Source organism: Callospermophilus lateralis, unplaced genomic scaffold, assembly GCF_048772815.1.
Source record: "Callospermophilus lateralis isolate mCalLat2 unplaced genomic scaffold, mCalLat2.hap1 Scaffold_112, whole genome shotgun sequence".
Taxonomy (NCBI): domain Eukaryota; kingdom Metazoa; phylum Chordata; class Mammalia; order Rodentia; family Sciuridae; genus Callospermophilus; species Callospermophilus lateralis.
Genome location: NW_027511460.1, coordinates 54,637 through 69,659, shown reverse-complemented (window position 1 = coordinate 69,659; position 15,023 = coordinate 54,637). Strand labels below are relative to the sequence as shown.

Here is a 15,023-nt window from a genome sequence, read left to right as displayed (position 1 = left end):
AAGGACACACTCTAGATGTGTGCCCCAAAGAGAGAAGAAACATACCCCGAACAACAGGAAAAATTCCTCAAGGAGAAGGGGAACAAAAGACAGAGTTTTCATTGTGATCACACTACAGAAAAAGAAAAAAACCTTCTGTTCTTTGCAAAAAATGTGTGAAGGCCAAATTTGTGTCTTTTTCTTTTCTTAAAAAAAAGAATGTTGCATGAATTAACAATGCAACCAGTATCTTTTTGTTTGTTTTCTGCACTTGTTAAAAAAAGGATTTTTTTTTTCTAAAGTACAACACAGTCAGGTATGTGGCCACAAAAGAGTAGCTGTCTTTGGCAAGAAGTCCAGGCCTTGGCCCTCTCTGTCACCTTCGGCCCATCTCGCTCTGTCTCATGAAATGGATATTGTTGGAGCTGTCCGACAGTTCTGGGTACTGCTCGACAGAGATCACGAAGAAGCCGTCGTAGCCTTGCACCCGCCCTGTGTTCAGCACCTGCTGCTTCTCCCCCTCTGTCCAGGCCCTCAGGCCCTCCTCCCCTTCCCGCAGTCTCTGCTGCTCTCGGGCCCAAGTCTGGCGCACAGCTCTCTGCCGGGCGAGCTCAAGCACCCGCACCTTCTCTTCGACGTTGTTCTCTAGGTAGTGGGCATTGTTCAAGATGGCAGCAACCCTCCGACCATCCTTGTTGGCCACACTGATGATGTCTGTGGTCACTCGACCATCCTTCAAGGCAAACTTGACCCCCTTGCCAAAGACTGAGCCACTGGATGCAAACTTCTTTGTCTCAGCGGCCTGCTGGCAGCTGGTGATTGTGGAGCCGTAGAGCTGATCAAAGCGTTCTAAGGTGACGAAGGCCTTGAGCTGCTTCTGAACTTCATATTGTACCCCAAGGATAGACTGATGAGGACAGAGAGAGAGAGAGAAAGAGAACAAGAGAGAGAGAATAAGACAAAGGGAAAAAGCAAACCACAAGAATATGGAAAATCCACTTAAATAAATCAAGTCTGTACATATTTATTAACCAGAAGCCTGTATCTCTACTGCTGACCACAAGATGGCTAGCTGTCCATTATCCACCATTCATACCCTTCGATTCAGAGACTGTTCAAGGAGCATCTATTCTGGGCCAGGTCCTTTTCTGGGCACTGGAGGTACTCAAATAAGTCAGACATCACCTTTGCCCCAAAATAATTCATTGTTTCATGGGGAAAATCAGATGTGACAATAATGATTGCCATCAAATGTGACCACTGGTGGTCTAAGAGAGATAATAATAGGAGCTATAGCTAACATTTCTTGCTTTTTAAGCTAAATAATTATCACTGTCTCTTTTGATCATCATAATAACTTTATGTAGTGGATATTTTATAATTCCAATTTTACTTTTAAATGAAAGAAACCAAGGCTCTAAGAAGTTATAAATAGTTCATAGTTATATGACTGACATCAAGTCAACATTCAAACCCAGTTCTGTCTGATTCTTGAAGCTCGGTTTCAAGGGCTGTTATTATAGGGAGAAACAAGGCTCAGAAGTATCCCAGCCTGAAGGGAGAGGACAAAGAGAAGGTGGGTTTTGAGGACAGGTTCATGCTTCAGCTGGGACTTGAAGAATGTGAGGGGTGATATTAGGGGGAGAATGGCAAGAAATGCAGAAAAAGAGGAAAAGTGGTGATCTGAATCAATGTGCTTACTCTGCTTTATTGCTCTTAACCATGTATACAGATAAATTGCCAGAAGGGCCTCTATTGTGCTTCCTTGGGGGTCCTCAGGTGTTCCCGCACTTGGCTGCTTTGGGGGACAGGCTGGGCCTTGCCAACTTGATGTATCATCTACTGTCCCTTCCATGGCTCTGGAGATCAGGTAAGCCATGTTTGGGATGGCTCCAGGGCCTCATCAGGAAACTCAGGGAAATGGCTTTAGAAATAGGCCCATCAGCCTCCCACTGAAATTAAGTCCTCTTTATAATTAATAGAACCCTGTCTGTGAACAATTATTTCCTAGAGTTTCACGAAAGCTGGAGTGCTCAACAACAAAGATCTCCGATGCTTGCCAAGGGCGGAAATCAATAATGCATTGACAGGCGAGGTTGGCAAACAGGCAGTCAGAGACAGGGACTGAGGAATACAGCAGGGAACCTGGTGGGGGAGGAAGAGCTACGCTCTAGAATCATCCCTGGGGACTGCAGATGCTGGGACATCTGGGGCAGGGCCGGGGTGCTGGGGAGCAGGTGTTGGCAGAAAGAGGATGGGCTCTGTGGTTGGGCAACCCCGAATTTTCAGCACCTTCCTCTGACCTTCCCAGCTGAGTATCCTTGGGTAAGTTTCTCTTTGAACCCTCATCCCATCTGTAAAATGGGCTCTTTTTTCTTTCAATCATTTATTCATTCAACAAAAGTTTTCTGTGTACCTGTATTGTGCTAACCTGTAGGCTGGGTATTAAATGAGACCCAGAACTTAACTGATTGGAGCTACGTGTGGGGAGCGCTTTGCAAGAGGACAATACAGACGGCTAAGTTGAGGCCTAAAGGAATCAGTCTGAAATAAGAAATAGGGATGCAAAAGCTTCCAATCACTAGCAGGACACCATCTGGCAACGCCGCTTTCCTCCACAGCCTGTTGTCCTCCAGGCTAGGATCCCCTCAAAGTCCTATTCATCTCTGCACTCACTGGGCACAGCAAAGGGCTGGGCATGGAGTCCGCTTCTAGTACAGAATTTATGAATGGCAGTGGAAAAGAAGGGACAGAGAAGGGGAAAAATGAATGCAAAGAGTGAGCGGGTGGGGCTAGACTGTTTTTAAAGATCTTTCCAGCTGTATAATTCTGTATTTGAAATGGGGTCATAAAAGGAAGACAAAAAAATAATGCTTTTGGGGCACCTACAGTATACCAGGCCCGGCACTCAGCAAGATGACACAGAACAGAAACCTGGTTTGAATCCCTTCCTTGCTGTGTGGTATCGAAAACCCTCAGGCATTAAATCTGTAAATCGAGAACAGTTACACAGTGGGATATTTTTGAGTTAACATATGCAGAATACCTCACACGAGGCCAGGTGCATTAGGTGCTCAAAAAATATCACATTTGTATTTAGAACACACTTTCTCCCCCTGCACCTTTGCCCAGATATTGACAGAGGATTTTTATTTTTGTGAAACTCCACACTTATTGTGATACACAAAGCGCCTTCATATGGCTTCTGAGCATCTGTGTGTCCCTGCAGCTGGGTCCCAGTGGCCTGCCTAGCAATAGAGTTGCTAAATGTTTGCTGAAATGTTCTCTGGCAGGCCCTGTAGAGTCACTGCCTTGGTTTCCATCACTGACCCCAGCTCTCCTGCAAAGCTGGCAAGACCATCCTGCAATGTTGAAATGCTTGAGGTGTGAGGTGCTGTCTGAGGAGTTACCTTGCTGTTGTCCCACTCCTGGGTTTTCATCTGTGTATGCACGAGCTCATAGGATGGCTCCATGGCATCCATGTCTGGTTTGGGATATCCAGGGATCACGTTATGCAGCTGGAATCCAAAGGTGAGCAGCCAGCTATTGACATCTGAGTGTGAGAGAAGCAGAAACATCCCCATGAAGTAAGTGCCTTCCGATGCCACTCATCCTAATTCAACACCTAGAGAGGCTGCAGGTGGGGTGGGGGCATGGAGGACTGCTGGTGGAAGAAGTGACTGTTACAAACACTTTGGAAAATGGTTTCATGGTCTAAAGCCCCAGGCGTTCCTGGGACCCAGTGACTCTCCTCCCAGATGTGTACCCAGGAAAGATGTCACTTAGGTAGAACCTAGGTTTCCAGACATCCTTTTCCACTCTCACACCAACCCCTGGGACCTCCAGCTTCGTACTCAGGGACAACTGTTGTGGATGAAGAGCCTCCTCTTTGACCAGACCAGTCATTAAAAGGAAACAAAAGAATGGTCAGATCCAGAGGAAGATTTTAATGATTGACTTGCAAAGAGAAAATTCACTGAGAAACAAACAGCCACTCTCTTCTTACCTCCCTTGCAGGGATGAAAGCCTCATGGCCAAAGTGCCACTGGGCATGGAGATGACCTGTACTGAGATCAGTTTCCCTGTGCTCCTGCCTTTTATTTCCTGACAGCCCAAGGAAGCCACTCAACCTCCCTGTGCTTTCATTTTCCAGTCTGTACACTGAGTTTGAGGATCTAATCCCACAGGCAGGGTACTAGTTGGAAATTACCTCTCCCAGCAGGTGCAGGGTTCATTCCAGAGGTGGGATCCACAGAGGTGGGATGGCCCATGGGGTCAACAGTTGTGTCCCTGTCACTGTGGGGTATCACATTTCTCTCCCATTCAAGGATCTCAAGCTTGTTTTCATTTTAGTTTTAGTTGTCCCTGGGGCCCTTTGCTGGTGTGGAAGCAGGAGGTACAGGCAAGTGGTGGTAAAGGGGAAGCTTAGAAATCCAGGTTCCATTTCTCACCTGGGCCTTATTAGGTAGGATCACAGAAGGGAAAGAATGTGGTAACTGAGGCCAGACAAAAACCCAGGTCCAAATTCTGGCTTCCCAGCTCATAGTCTACATGACCTTGGACAGTTTACTTAACTTCTGTGAGGTTTAGGTTTCTTGTTTGCATATTGACAATAGAAATGGTTTTAGCCATGCCGTGGAGAAGAATACTGATAGTGTTATCATTTGGAGGCAACTGTCATATAGCGGGAGCTATTCCAAATCTGTACATAAATTGTTGGATTTAATATATTTGAAGTGGCTGACTCAATTCTTGCCTCCCAGAGGGTTTTCTTTATTTCCCAGCCCCATGCCTCCACACCCTGGAACCCTCATTTTCTCATTTATAAAGGTTGGGACTTGGATCAACTGTTCTCCAGAGTCTCTTTCCTCACTGAGTTTCTAAGAGTCTCTGATTCTCTGACTCGTGGCAGATGGTTCTTTTGGAAATTTAAACAAACAGAAGAGGAGGGGAAGAAACCTTACAAAGTCATTTTGTTTGAGGCTGAGAACTTGCACCTGAATTTGTAGTTGTAAAGAAAGCTTCTCTCTGGAATGTCATGAATTCCCAGGAAAGCAGGGGGCTGAGAAGAGGGCTGGGCCTTAATTACAAGTGAGAGTGAGGGGAGGTGGCAAATTCCTGTCACACATCTTTCCTTTTTGTGAAGATATATGTTCTCATTGGTGTTCCTACTGTGCTTTTTCTGAAGAGCTGAGAATTGTAACAACATTAGAGATGGGTGTTTCCCTCCAGTTAAAAAGCTTAGTCCCCAGTACCAAAGTCAACCAACCACCCAAACCACCACCACCACCAACAACAACAACAAAAAACCCAAACAACAACAAAAGCCTCCTCTTAACCCATCTTAACCCAGACATCAGTGGTGCAGGTGGGGCCAAGTAGGATGATGAAATGCAAGCTCTACTAATCCTTTTGCAGGTACACAGCTTTGTTCTTTACAAAGTATATTCTAATTTTAAAACAAGGGTTTTGAGTTCTAATGCCAGCCTTGCCACGTCTCAGTGAGCCAGTTACTTTACTTCTCTGAACCTCACTTTCTGCCTTTGCAAATGGGGTCACTATTCCCCACTCCCAGGCTTCAAGTGAAGATTAAGTGCAATGATATATACATTATATCTGGGTTGACATTTTTTGGTCATATTCCCAGCATCCCATTCTGCCTTCTTTTTTGGGTGGGGGTGTTGGTGTGGGGTGGGAGTGGGGGATGAGTATTCATGTAGTTCTAGGGAAGCTGAATCAGTAATGGCTCTTGTGACCCAGGCTGAGTCAATGAGTGTGTGCTGTCTCCAGCCCTAGTTATTGCTTCAAGGGTTGTTATGTGACCTATGCCTTCCTGATTGGAGTGTATGTCAGGAACCCTGAAGAAATCTTTGGAGAAAGAGATTTTTGTTGTTGTTGTTGTCATTGTTGCTGGAAGTGAGGATGCGTATAGCCTACACAGAAATAAAAAGGTCAGGTTTAGTGAGAGTAGTATCTTAGTTTCTCATTAGCGATCTGCTAAAATCTTGACTGCTTATCTGGCACCTCTCTTGTACACCACTGTTTTTCAAACTGTGGGATAGGACCTACTATGTAAGTAAAAACAATTTTGTGGGTCATGACAAGCATATTTCCTGAAATGGAGTAGATTAGACTAGAAAATATGAGCATATCACACGGATTATTTTGCAAGCCTTTTGTTTTAGTGTCTTACTGTGATATAAAAATCTTATTCTCATGGTGGGTTCACAAAGACATTTGATAAAAGCAGCCCTGGGCCATGCATTCCATGAAGGCAGCATTATGCTTGAGTCTGTTCTAGATTCTTAGCAAAACATATAATAATATTTGACTGACTTGAAATATATAATTGGATTTAACTGACTTGGATATGAAAACCCAATTTGAAAGTGTCAGGTACCCCCTTGGGTGGTGAATTGCTTTTTTTTTTCTTTTTTCTTTTCTTTTTTTTATTGTTGGTTGTTCAAAACATTACATAGTTCTTGATATATCATATTTCACACTTTGATTCAAGTGGGTTATGAACTCCCATTTTTACCCCGTATACAGATTGCAAAATCACATCAGTTACACTTCCATTGATTTATATATTGCCATACTAGTGTCTGTTGTATTCTGCTGCCCTTCCTATCCTTTGTGAATTGCTTTCTTAGAAACTTCTTATTTATTTATTTACTTTTTGTGGTGCTGGAGATTGAACCCAGGGCCTTATGCATGTGAGGCAAGCACGCTACCAACTGAGCTATAGTCCCAGCTGAATTGTTTTCTTAAAAACAGGATTTGGAGACCAGCATGATTGTCCTGGGAAGTGTTTTGGAGCCAGAAAGCCCCAGTTTAAGTGACTTTGGGCGACACTTCATTGTTTGGAGCCTTGAATGTCCCATCTGTAGAACGGAGATAATGGAAGTGATCTTAGAGTTATCACCAAGTTTAAAGGAGATCAAGTCTGCAAGGGCCTGGCATAGAGCAGTTAGTCATGCTAATGCTATTCTGAAAGGAGACCATATGCATTGGTGGTATACAAAGGAAAAGGGGGGGATAATAATATTTTGGCAATCTGAAATGATTTTTTGATAGAAAGTACATGTCCTATTTCACCAGTGTTTTCCAGCTATAGTAACCTGCCAAAATGTCTCACAGGAAACTCACTGGAGGGTGAGGCAGGGGGTGTGCTCAATGTAGACGGATGTAATGGAAATGTCATCTCAATCTGTCAAGTTTCTCTAGAGCTAGCGGCCAAGTGGAACATAGTGAATGCTTGGAAACACTGTCAGGATATTCGTGTTTATCTCGGGGATCCAAGTATGTTTTCATCACACCTGTGTATCACCGTGTTCTCAATTCTTGCCCATGCTTGAGACTTTTGCTTTTAATACAACAACCTGGAGTTCCTTCCTGAAAAAAGGAATCCTCCCATGCTGTGAGCAGAAACAGGGTCCAGATGAGGACGCCAAGTTTGGGGCCAGGAAGCCATGTCCATAGGGACACTCTTGGGAGCTATACATGATGCCCTCTTTACACTTCTGTACATCTGTTCCCACTCCCTGGAACGCATTTCTCTTCACTACCTTAAAAAAAAACCTCAAAAATAGCCCCAAGTGTCAGCTCTCTGTGAGGCCTCCCCAGGACTCCTCTGAGCTGCACTGGCCTTCCCCGCAAATCCTCACCATGGACTCCCACACTGGACAGCAACTGTCACCTACCTTACAGTGTGAATTTATGGACAGCAGGGGTCCTCTTTCTATCTCTAGTGCCTAAAACAATGAATGCACAGAGGAGACATTTACTGAATGAAGAAAACTGTCCTAAGAGAGAGGGCCAGAGGATTGTGTCACAGGATAAACGATTGGAGACTATTATGTTTACAAGCTGGGATACACCCAATTTTTGCCCACTACACATTCTCATATAAGACATTCTGGCTTTATCCATGCCCCACAGCCACTCCCACTTGAGGTTCTCTGTGGCTGACCTGGGCATAGTTACTTGCTTGGGAGAACTGTGGCTGCTGGAGACATCCCTGCCTGCAGGACCCATTGGATACTATATTCAAATCAGTTTCACAACAGTGGAAATCAAAGCTCACTTTTTCAATTAGAGAGAAAAGGAAAGGGAACCAACGTGAGTCAGGCACTGTGTTTGATATGAAATACATCTCATTTTACCCTTGCAACTAGGTGGTAGGTAAGTATTTTTTTTCTATTTTTTTCCATGTGTTCCTTGTTACTTTTCATGCAACTGTTGGATTTTTCGCTTCATCTTCTATTTTATCTTTACTACTGATTATTAGTTATGTATCTATTTTATTTTTTATTTTTAATTTTTTTTTAGTTGTTGCTGTAAGGTTTTTCATACGCATATTTGCCTATTTAGAGTCAGGGTGAATATTCTAATTTTAATTTATAGATCAGAAAACTGGAATTCAGGGACATTAAGAAAATTTTGCAAACCTGTGATAGCTTAGCAATGGCGGATCCTTCCCTCAGCTTTGTCTCCAAAGTCTGAGTTTTCTATTCCATCATCACAAATTAAGAACTGATTTTATTTTAATCATACCTTAACCTGATTTATCAGAATCTCAGAGCCAGTTTGATTTCTATATCAGAAAATCCCAAAGTGCACTCCAAGGGAAGTATCCAGTGAGATATTAGGATTTCATGGTAAAAAAGGGGTTTTCATGGTCAAATAAGTTTGAGAAATATTGGGCAAATATAGCTCTCTTCACTATGACTTCTTAGAGCCTCTCACAAACTGAAAAGTGTTATGAAATATATTTAAGAATGGTGGCCCTTTCAAGTTTATTTGATGCCAGAATCTTGACTTTCAGTGTATTCTCTGAACTAGTGTTTTTTCTAATATATATGCTTTGGGAGATGATGCCCTTAGGTCAAGTTAATGTTTCCTTAAGAAGACTAAGTCTTGGGGCTAGGGATGTGGTTCAAGCGGTAGTGCGCTCGCCTGGCATGCGTGTGGCCCGGGTTTGATCCTCAGCACCACATTTAAAAAAAACCAAAAAACAAAGATGTTGTATCCGCGGAAAACTAAAATAAATAAATAAATAAATATTTAAAAAATTCTCTCTCTCTCTCTCAAAAAAAAAAAAAAAAGAAGAAGAAGACTAGGTCTTGCCAATTGACCAGAGCAATGGGGGTCCCACCCTCTGAAGGAGCCCAGTCCTCACCTGTCATGAAGCACTTGATGTCCTGAGAGTTGCTGATGGGGTTGTTGTTTTTAAACATATAGAGATTAAAAGGCATGATGTTGCTGCTGCTGAGGTGCTTCCACAGCTCATGGTCTGGGCTAGTCCAGCGTCCAGCCAGCACATCCTAATGCCATCGGCCCATGTGGACGAGCTTGGTGAGTGGATCATAAAGGCCTCCATGGTAGCCGATGATGATCTGGAAGTTGGGGTTGGTGTCCATGTAGATCTCCCCATAGGCCGTGTACAGGATCTGCTTGATCATCAAGCCTGTTCCACTGAAGACAGCAAGAGGGGTCCCGATGTTGTCACAAGCGATGTAAAACTCGTCACCACTGCTCAGCTCCATGGCAAAGAGGTGTCCTTGCAGGTCGTAGTAGAGGGATGTGATCTCAGAGCTGGAGTGGTTGTAGAGGTGGGTGACCTTGGTGGGGTTGGTCAGGTCTGCATAGAAGAACTGTAGGTGGTGACTGTGGCTGCTCTTGCTGGACACACGCTGGCCCAGGCCATCATAGAGGTACCTCACGCTCCAGCCACCAGCCCGGTTGTAGGCCTTGATGAGCAGGCCAGCTGAGTTGTACTCAAAGATGTCTCCACCCCACTGCCTCAGGAAGCCGTCCTCATCCATCTTGTATTGCACGTCACCCAGTCTGGTGATGCGGTCGCGAAGGTCGTACCGTAGTGGGGTTAGCCATGCACTGTTCCCAGGACTCAGCAAGTGCAGGTTCCCATTGAGGTCATAGCTGTAGCGCCAGAGTGGCTTGTCATTGATGGAGACTGTCTGCAGCTGGCCGTCGGCATCATACTCATAGGAGTAGCGGGTAGTGTTGGCATAGGGTCCCACCTTCAGCTCCTTCTTCACCACTCGCCCCATGTTGTCATACTGGACTGTCATCCAGTACATGAGCGAGCGGAAAATCTCATACTGCACTTCCTTCATCCTGCCATAGGCATCAAAATGCTTGGTGTGGGTCATGACTGCTGTGGTAATGATCTGGTTGATGTCATAGTAGATGACACCAAACTTCCCAAACTGCTCTGTCTTGCCTGACACATCATCGTAGCGATAGAGATCAATGGGCAGCGGGGTCTCGTTGATCACAGCCTGCATGCTGGTCACTCGGAAACTGTCGTCATAGTTGTAATCAAAACGGGCGTTGACCATGCCCTCCTTGGTGAAGCGGAAGATCTGCCGGTCGATCAGGGGCCCGATCTGACGGTAGCGGATGGTGCAGGTGAAGCCCTCATTCTGTAGGTTGATGGTTTTCAGCATGCCGCCTGTCTCATCATAGGTGAAGCTCACTTTGGTGGTGTCATACAGTGTCTCAGCCAGCTTCGACAGCTTGCCGTACTTGTATATCACTCTACGGCCGGTGCCCAGGTAGTAGGTGTGGAGCAGGTGTCCGTCCTCCGTGAAGTCCTGAATGACCGAGGCATTGCCTTCAGGGGGCTGGTAGATGTTTCTGTAGTAGCCCACTGAACGAATGGTCTCTAGTGTCTGCCGGGCCACATTGGGCATTGTCACGGAGGAGAGGCAGTCGTTCTTGTCGAACTCGAAGATGTACTGCCTCTGACTGTGCAGAAGCAGCACCATGGACTAGAGGGAGAAGAAAACGAAGAGATGAGGGGAGGAGAAGGAGGAGGAAGGCTACATCTGGTACCCAAGGCTCAGGAAAGTGGTGGGGTGATGCCCAACCAGAGCCTTCCAACCTGTGCGCCGTAGGATGCAGCAAACAGGTTATTATGGATGTACTGTGATGAGGTGTTCCCTGGCCATTGGCCCTGGCAGGGCTGGGCCCCAGAACACTCAGGCCATTTGCTTTCTTCTGTGAGCAGGTCCTTGGTGTGGCACAGGCCTGATCACTTCTGTGTGTGGTGGGTTGTGAGGAAGGTTGGGGTGCACTGGCCTAAAAAATTCAACAGCCCCCCTACAGGCTTCCTTGCAGCAGACTTCTCAAATTAACCTTCCTACTCAAGCAAGGTGTTCTCTAAAAGACAGTCCCATGGTGTCATCTGCTGGCTGAGCAGCTTCTGTGGACCCCCTGTGCCTACAGCATCAAGACCATGTCTGAGAAGGGTACAGAAGGCTTTGCTCAATTGCTCATATGGTACCAGGTCAGAGGCAGGCTGTGATAGGGAGAACCTGGCCTCTAGCAGTAGATCTAATGTGTGGCTCTTGGGTATGTCTCCCCCTCCCCTGGGTTTGGCTTTTCCATTTGTTGGATGACCTTCAAGTTCTCTCCTTCGGTCTTAACACAGAACATTGCTTTCAAGAGAGGCTCACCCAGCACAGGCAGGGAACACATACCACAGAGGAAACAGAGTCTGGTCCTGGACAGGTGACCAAGAGCAGGAAACAAAGTGGGGATCTGAGTACCAGAATTGGAGCATGAAGTTCAGAATCTTTTTTTTTTTTCAGGAAAAAGTCAGCAGATAACAGGCCTAGACACATCTAGTCATTAAAGCAATGGTTTTCTCTTTTTGGGACCAACTTTTGATTTTAGGTCATCTCTGATTTCTAGTCCCTGGGATGAAATGAATCCTCCTGCCTAAGCTTCAATCTCCAGGCTTCTGCCTGGTTCTCCATGATGGAATTGCACCAAGTGCTGGACCTCAGAGCAGAACCTGGCCCTATGTCAGAAACATGAGTTCTGTTCTGTAAATCCAGTTAGTGTTTGGTCCTGTTCCTACCTCCACTCTCTCAGGCAAGACCTTCATGTTTCCTTCCCTAGGACCCCCACCTGCCACTCCCGTTTGGAAGACTGCCTGGGTCACACTTATTCCACTGAAGTCAGCAAGCGAGGTCCAACCATGGGTTAAACCATAATGATTGACCTTTTATATGGCAAGGACAGTGGTGGAGGGAGACAGACACTTGCCTTCTCTAAGTATGTGTAGCTCCATGTCTTCCCATCAGCAAAGATCCTGGATGTGATCCGACCCGCCTGGTCATATTCCATTCGCTCAGACATGATGCCTCTCTGGATGCCGGCAATGTGGCCCCCAGGGGAGTATGTTACATTGACGCCATTCAGCCTGCTACTGGGTGACCAGAGGCTGGGCCTCCCTGCCTGGTCATACAGAATCCGAAGGGTGAACTTGCGGTGGTCATCATAGATCTTCTCTGTGCGTGTTACACGGTCGAAGTCCAGAGACAGGAGGTTCCGGTTGTGAACCTGGGGAAGGGGTAATAAAGAAAATTAGCCTGGACACTGAATTTTGTGTGATGACAATGTAGCTCTCACCTGTGCTGAGAAGCTCCTGAGTAGAGGAGGCAGTACAGGTTGTGGGTGTCAACACCCATGGGTTTGATTCCTGGCTCTGTCACTTGTCGGCGCTGTGATGTTTCATCTGAAAGATGGGAATGATAATGCCAACTGCACAGGGCATTATGGGAGGACAGACAAGGCAGATGTTGAGCACATGGCAGCTGTGACTGAAGAGGATCCACATGATTTTCTAATGTGATTTTTCAATGAGGACATATTTAAAAAAAAAAAAACCAGGCAGATTTCTCTTGGCTCCCTCCTTAAAACAGAGCCACCAAGTAGGCCTAGCAAAGAAAATACCTGAGACATCAATTCTGTGATGGACACTGTGCTATGTTTGACACTGATGAAAACAAAGCCCCAAGAAGCGAAGGCATTTGCTGCAGATCTCATGGCTGGGGAACCACTGAGTCTGTACCTGACTCACCACTGTGACATTTTGATAGACACTCAGTGGTTCTCTGGGCAAAACCTGGCCTTCTTAGGATCCTGGACTTCCCACGCCTCTGGGAACTCTCCAGCCCTTGCCCACAGTCAGAGCTTGTGATCACCTCCATCAGCTCCCAAGACATCATCATTTCCTCCCCCACCCTCCTCTTCCTCCTTCTAGAGGCCTAGGAGGCAGTGGGTGTTTGGGCCTAGGGTAGTTTCTCTGGCTTGGGCTGGTTGGGGTCCAGTCTCAGCTTCAGAATGCTTTGCTCCTGAACCCAGAATCAGGAGCCCCTTGTACAGTTTCCACTTGAGCTGCTGGGTCAGTATGCAATTTAATTTCTTTGCAGAGTCAGAAATACAGAGTTCCCTCAAAGGTAGGAGATCAGGTTTTTCGTAGTTTAGTAAAGAAATATACTTTGGGGATCTATTTCTGTACTTGGATCTGGCCCTTAGGCACTGACTGCCCCTGAAACCCTGCCAGGTACTAAAATGCTGGCTCCCTCTAATGGCCACTTGGCCTCATGGGACATTTGGGCACATATTCTGTCTTCTCCACTAGTTACCGGTTAAGTTCAACAGGTAGGAAGACTCAAGAGGAAAGCAGATAAACTATGTAATGTTTTGAACAACCTACAATAAAAATTAATTAAAAAAAAAAAAAAGAGGAAAGCAGATAATTAGGTCACATAATGCACAATGGCACACGTGGCCTGAGGAAATGAAATCTCTCTGGGGTCCTCTGTAGTTTAAAAAAAGTGTGTGTGTGGGGGGTGGGGTGGGGGGATAGGGCACACTCAGGTCTAGGAATTAAGGCCAGAATCCAACCTCAACTTTGTGACAGGCTTTTCTGTGTGCCCTTGGGCAAGTGTCTTCCCCTCTCTGTGTCCTGGTTTCTTCCTCTGTGTAAGCACAGAGTTGTTGTGAGGATCGGAGAAACTTAAGTAAATTACATAGTGGAATGCTAGAAACAGAGACGGTACTGGATAAATGATTGAGATTATTCCCATTAAATGACAGCAAATGTTCATGGTCAATCTCAGAGAAAGGAGAGATGTGTATGTCTCCCTCTCTCCCCACTCAAGTTCTAAGGCCTTGAAAATAAGGATTTATAATGACGATACTGCGACGATTTTAGCGGTGAATGGCCTGGTTATAATAAGGTTGCCTTCCCTGGGGTAATCGAACACAATTGCAGAAGCAAAAACAGTGTGGCAGACAATTCCTGTGAAAAATCAAAGGCACTGGAGGCTGACGCTTGTTCCTTGCAGAGATGGCCCACAGAGACAGGGCTGCACTACCCACAAGACAGGGGCCTTGTTAAGGCACCTTTTGGAAGGGCCTCCTATGGCTGCCCCCAGGGTGGTGCCACCCACACAGCTGCCCCGACACCCCCTGGGACCCCAGTGAAGGGGAGTTGTACCTCTGTAGCAAAAATTAATAAAATTGAATTAAGCAGCTCATTGGGGAGCACCTAATGCTTCCTGTGCTCGGCAGTGGCGGCAATGAGATTATTTTACATCTTTCTTTATTAAAAAAGTTCCCAGTCATATAAAAAATGAGCTCCATTTTGGGGAGGCACACCCGGCTAACATTCTAATTCCACATGCTTCCACTGTGGGTGGTCATTTATTTGGGGAGGAAGCCGAGATGTGGCCACCCGACTGGAGCACCATCCATCTCTCAGGCTGGGAGAGAGACCAATTAAAGCCTGGGAAACTTTTGGTCCAGTTCGCACAGCGGAGAGAAAAATCCTAATAGTACTAATTGCTGCCCTTTATAGAGCACCTGGGATCTATGGCACTGGGCTAGGTGCTTTCAATATGTCGTCTTGTTTCGCAGAGGAACCTGAGGCTCAGAGGATTTGCTGAGGCTACACACGTGGCCCAGCAGGAAGCCAACCTGGGTTTAACTTCCCATTTTGCACACTGCCTCAGATGTGCAGGAAGGGCTGCTTGAGAATTCTGGTGGGGTCTCAGTGAGGGCCACAGATGGTGGTGGACCCCTGAGAACAAAAGCTGTGAGGCCTTCCTGAGAGAACTAGCAGGAGGCTGTTTCCCACATCAGATGGTTACCAGAGCGTTGGGCTGAGTTGGTGGGAACAAAGGAAGCCTGGTTCTAGTTTTTGATATTGGACGTCACTTAAC

General features: G+C 46.0%; 1 pseudogene; it reads right to left on the bottom strand.

The window, feature by feature from the left end:
* Window positions 1-355: 355 nt before the first annotated feature.
* The window catches only part of LOC143640087 (teneurin-4-like), a 63,172-nt pseudogene continuing 48,504 nt past the window's right edge, over window positions 356-15,023 (bottom strand).